General features: G+C 40.5%; 1 long non-coding RNA gene across 1 annotated transcript in view; it reads left to right on the forward strand.

Annotated features, from left to right (window-relative positions):
* Positions 1-5,001, forward strand: part of LOC106150305 — a 103,406-nt gene extending 98,405 nt beyond the window's left edge. The window contains exon 3 of the long non-coding RNA XR_001237041.1: positions 4,899-5,001. This is a non-coding gene — a long non-coding RNA (uncharacterized LOC106150305). The remainder of the gene's footprint in view (positions 1-4,898) is intronic.
* The last annotated feature ends 999 nt before the right edge of the window (positions 5,002-6,000 follow it).

The raw sequence follows: 6,000 nt of genomic DNA on the forward strand, positions 1-6,000 counted from the left end.
AAAGGCCATTTACTCCCTCCACCCCTGTCCCCCATGCCCTTGTTCATTCAAATAGGCTTTGCTTTGGCCTTTCTAAACATTCTCTCGTGTTAATTTTAGAAGATGCTTATTCAGTATTAGATAAGTTTAGAAAGCTGTGTGTTGTAGAACATATGCAGTTGTGTGTTCGCTTCAGGGTGGCCCAATGGGTTTGCTTCTGTGTAAGGTGAATAAGTCACTGGTGCCCATCCAGTAGTACTCACATGCTTTTAGAAAAATTTAAATTGACCAGAAAGTGAAATTTTAATAAACACTGAATTTCTAGTGTTCTATATTTTAAGAGAAAATGAATCTGTTACCTTTTTGAGGTCTGAGTTTTAGTGTGCTCGCTCTGGATCAGGGCTAGGCAGAACTTCCTCATCGATGAAGTTCCACTTCTCCTTTCCTTCTTCATCCCTTATTAACCATCTTGTCCCTAGGGTTTGTCTTTTTTTGGGATCACTGGAGAGACTGTGACAAGTGGAGAGTCCTAAGGCTCACCCAGATCAACTGAATCTGCTCTCTGGGGGGTGGTGTGGGTGGGTTTGAGAAAATCCACAATTTAAACAAGTTCTCCAGGTGACTTTTCCTCATAATAAAGTTTGGGAACAACTTCAGGTGTGTCTGTTTATTGTCTCACTGTGGTCTTTGTTTTAAATCAGTGGTTCTGATACCAGTTCCATGTCAGAATCACCTGGAGAGCTTTGAAAAAATACTGATGCCTGCTCTCCACCCCTGGCCATCCTAAAAATAACTGGTTTGGGAAGGATCCCAGCCACCAGAATTCTCTTCAGGTGATTTTCACTGGAAACTTGAGTTCAGAAGGAAAGCCATCCTCCCAGGATTGCCACCTGATACTCTCAATGAATCATCCCTCTGCTCCTGTACTCTGCCTCTGTTGTTTTTTTATCACTTTCAATTTGCTTCCTTTGCTTGCACTGTACTGTACTTCCTTAATCTGACAGATGGGATTCATAGACCACTTGGCATATGAAAAGGGATATAGTGAAGCACAAAAACAGGAAGTAACTCCACATTTAATGTCTGGATTGCTTGCTTGTGTTCTAATGACCATCCTAGAACTCACCTGAGGCCCATTGCACCTGGCTCTGTGATTCTAATTATGGAGAGGGCACACCTTAAAAGTAAAACAATGGGAAAGGTGTGCCGCTGATGTTTCAGTTTACTATTGCGACAAGAGGGAGGGTCATGTGACCGATTCTGTTATATTATTTCTTATATCTCTTGTAACTTGAGGAGATTTAGACAGAAGAGCAGGGTAGGGCCATTTCTTTTGTGAAATGTGGATGCTTATTTCTTCTTTTGGAGTTTGGTGATCATTGCTTCATTAATTATCTTCATTTAATAAAAATTTATTGGGCATTATTGCAGTGAGAATGGATGATCTAAAATCACTTGCAACAATATGTATGAATCTGGGTAAAAAAATCAGACTTAACAGGCCAATGTATGATATGATTTATGTAAAATAAATGCATTAATGCTGTTGTAGAGCAACATTGTGATTATCTATGGGGAGGATGGACAGGTTTTGTAATTCTTTTATAAAACTTTAAACAAAAATATTAAAATATTGCATAAAGAAAAAATACTTATCAGGCACTGCAAGATACTAGGGATTTAGTGGTAGGTCACTCAGACACATTCCTTTGTAACACATGCAGTCGGGTTGGGAATACAAGCAGGTCAGAGAAAATACAATATTACAGGATTTCTCAGAGCAAATAACAGCTCAGCTTAGCTTTGAAGTATGAACAGGAGTTGGCTAGTAGAAAGGATAGAAAAAGGGAGCATGTTTATGTCAGCAGGAACAGAACAGACCTGGGCCGGGAGGATGAAAGTGCGTGGTGGAGCAGAGGAACTGAAATCATGCAACATGCTGGGAACAAAGGGAGTCCAGAGCAAGGGGAAGAGGAGAATGGGTATTTCTCTCTACACCATTTCAGAAATAGGACATAATGCCGAGCTTACTGAAAACCTTTAGTCATTTCAGAGTGGGAAATATGTTGGACAGAACCAGCCTGAATCCAGAATGCCTGTAATCCAGGCAAGAGATTATGGAGATGTTACGACTGATACATTGTGTTAACTTGGGGAGTCTAGAGGTTTAGCTAAGTGACTCAGCAGTTCTACATCTTGAGGTAAAAAGGACATGGCCTTACCCTTCTGGGATGTTTTTTATTGTATCCACTTGAGAAGTTTAGAAGGTTAACGATGTGACTCAGCAGGGAGCCAGTGTGCTTTCTTTGTATTCATCCTGAGCCTATGTAAGAGGAGGGCATGGATATTATGTGAGAGCTACACGCCCCCTGGGTGGGGGAGCCTGCTTATAATATAAGGGAGGGAAAGAGGCTTGCTCTTCTCTGCCACTCCTCCCTTGTGCTCTTGCTGCTTTTGCTATCTTCCACTGCCATGAACTGTTGTCTTCTGCCATGTGCCACCCTGTCTTGGAGCAAGCCAAGTATGGCCTGAAACCTCCACAGCCTGTGAGCTAAATAAACCTTTCCTTCCTTAATTTTGGGTGTCAAGTATTTTGTCTCAGCCATGAGAGAAAAGTAACCAAGACAGGAGGTCTAACCATGATGGAACCACTGGGGAGGAGAGAAGAAGTACTCGGAGGCATCAAAGGCATCAAGGAAGCAGAATTGGCAGAGTTTGGTGCTAGACTGGAACTGAAAGGAAAGAAGAGGTCATGGTTGAGCAACTAGAAAAAGAGTCAGTTTGGTTCTGGGCACAGAGAGCTGGAGACTGTCTAAGTCTCACTGAGAATGCTTCTTATAAAGGGAAGCATCCTGCTGGCTCCAGTTCTCCCTAAGAGCAAGTACTATTTTAAGGCATCATATTAACTGTGAAATGAAAACAAGCTATTCTATCCATACATTGGGTAACACAAAGCAAGTCTCTTAACCACTAGGTTTCTCAGTTTCTTTTCCTGTGAGTGGTGACAATCAACAAATCACATCTATCCACAAGATACAGATGATAAAGTACAATTGCAATTCCCTTCATGTTACCTAAATGTAAGATAAAATCCAAAAATGAGATATACTTGTTGCTATACATTTTGTTTAACCTTGGAGAGCATTCTCTAGTACTTGCTTTTGCAACTGATGTTAGATTGTATAACATGTCGATGTTCTTTCCAATTTCTATTTATTTGAAAGACATTTCTGATACCCAGTGGAAAAAGGACTGGAATGAGACTCTCCTTCAGTTTCACCTTTGAGATGGGACCTCTCTGTTCCTAATATGGTCACTTTGGTTCCTCTTGTGTTCCCCAAAAGTTGCTCTTGGAGATTATGCTCTTCTGTGAGCTACTGTAGTAGGCTTCAGTTATGTGACTGAGGCACCATCCCACAGGTTGTATATGCAGTCCTGGACTGCAACCAGCAAACCCTTTGGGAACCTTGACCTCTTATATCTAAAGACCAGAAGACTCCAACAGATCATCTCTCTCCTCATCTCTAATGAAGAAGTCATGGATATCACGTTGTGATGAGACTCAAAAGTTGCAAAGCAATCAGGTAATACACAACTAATACACAACTGATTCCAATACAGTACAAGATGGGGAACCACATTATTTTGGGCCTCTGGGAAGGACAGTGCATCATGGCAGAAGTACGTAGAAGGTCAAAGTCCTCAGGTGATGAACCAGGAGAGAGAGAGAGAGAGAGAGACAAAGACCCAGAGACACAGAGAGAGACAGACACACAGAGACAGAGAGACTGGCATCCCACTATCTTCTTGGGGATCATGCTTCCAGTGATCTAAGGATTTCTCAGTAGGTCCGACGATTCTCAGGGTCACCCATTAACATATGGGCTTTTGGTGGACATTAAACATCCAAGTCATAGCATATGCCTAAGGAGATAAATGAAAATCTTTCTTGCATCAGGTATATTTTAAAAGATATCCAATATGAAAGGTCATATTGTTTAATCATATTTTATTCACAGTTTAAACTGTAAATCACAAAGTAAGATTGTTCATTGGACTGATTATAGTTTTTACTTCTAGTATTTCTGTTTCTGCCTATCTTGATTTTGCCTTACAAAATATAGATTTACTTTTATCTCATTCAAAATGTGAAATACTATTAGGTTGCATTTGAATTGTAATTCAGATTATGAAATTTTACGTTTGTTGCATCAGCTGATTCATTTCCATGGTGGTTTGTTCCCTTCTGTATGTAATTTTTGATCATGAGCTCATCTACCATGCAAATTGTGCCACAGGTCCTGCTGAGGAGCTCAACATTCAGTGGCACCCAGGTTCCACCAGACAGATCTTTTGTACCATGCAATTTTGAGATCTGCTTCCCCATCTACTTTAGAAGTTCCTGGTGATGCTGGTTTCTAAATCACCCTGCTGTGGAACTACATGGTTCTATTTCTATTTCATCCATATGATTATAGAAAGGAAAGAATCAAAACTGAAAATTTCCACTGGGAACATTTCAAAATACTAATATGAAGACCATCAAATATGTCCCCTGGATGATTCATTTCCTGACTGTTCTATATATTAAGTACACGTGTGATCACATTCTGGATGTTGGAGACACAATATCTGTTTATCTACTTGAGAATGACAATGGAGACTTATACAAGTGCATAAACCCTACTCTAGAATTGTGGCAAATTGTTCTGCGAGGACAGGTGATAATAGTTACAGCAGTGGATTTTGGACAGTTAGTGGCAGGCACTGAGCTGAAGATTTAATTTTAACAATAATCTTCAGCAGTTAACAGTGAATGGCATGTATTAATATCCTTATTTTATAGATGAGAAAACAGGCTCCATCAGGGGTCATACCCAGATGGGATGGATCTTCCACGCATTTCTCTCTTGCTTTAGAAAAACTGAAGGACTTCATGAAGCTGAGCTCATCTACGATGAATAAACATCTGCCAGCTGGGGTTGTTCTCAGTCAAGAACAAATCATAGAAGCTCCTGAAGACTCTGGATGTGGGCAGCAGTTTTTTGGTTTGGAGACACAGGGAATGTGCAGTGCAACAGAGTCAGTAAGGGATGGATCCTGGGGGAGTAGAAGAGAGGCCAGGCTTCAGGACCTCAACTTCTATTATCTGATACTGGACAGCAACAGTATGTCCCTGGGATTCAAGGGATGCACAAAGGTTTGGTTGTGTGGTTGAGGCTAGGTGTGAAGTGTACAATGGCTGTATATTTGGATGAAGAAAATATAAAGTTCAATATTGATTTTGTGGAGGAATTCTTTGCTACACTTTGCCTCATGAGATTTCCCATGTATCACTGAGCTGCTGTCAAATGTACAGGCCGTGTTTACTGTGCTGATGTGGCGGGTGCCCTGCAAATACTCGTGGCCTCAGTGCTTGGTCCTTGCCTCCCTGTGAAGCATCTGGTTCTGTTTATGACTGAACTCCACCTCGTGAGTCCAGAGTAGCAACATTTTATGATTTGCCATGGTTGAACTTTGCCAAGAAAAAAGATCCCTCCCCAAACCTGTGCTTTAATGATTTTAGGCAACCAAACTAAAGATATCATCATCATAATAAATAATCATTTCTGATAACAGAGTACTGCCAGTGATCTATGGTGTTTTATGATTTTGTTTGTATATGAATGTTCAGTTACCAAATAGGTTGAAACGTCTCCTCAGAATCCACTGTCATTCAGGTAACATTTTGTACACTGAGGCTTTTTATTTATTCTTAGTTTTACATTTGCCGTGCTGGGGTTGAACCTGTGGCATTGTGTATACTAGGCAAGTGCTCTACCACTGAGCTACATCCACAGATCATTAAGGCTTTTAACATAAATACTGTACTATTGGTCTTCCTAATTTGTATGAAGCATGATGCTTTGAGGCATTTTTCTACCTTCAAAAAGAGATTCCTCTTTCACTAATTTTAGATACAAATAAAGAGCTATAAAGAGTTGTCACTTCTTGTGACCTCTTTCGACATGGATATTTCCC

Source organism: Chinchilla lanigera, unplaced genomic scaffold (assembly GCF_000276665.1).
Source record: "Chinchilla lanigera isolate Chin_1 unplaced genomic scaffold, ChiLan1.0 scaffold00070, whole genome shotgun sequence".
In the NCBI taxonomy this organism is placed as follows: Eukaryota; Metazoa; Chordata; class Mammalia; order Rodentia; family Chinchillidae; genus Chinchilla; species Chinchilla lanigera.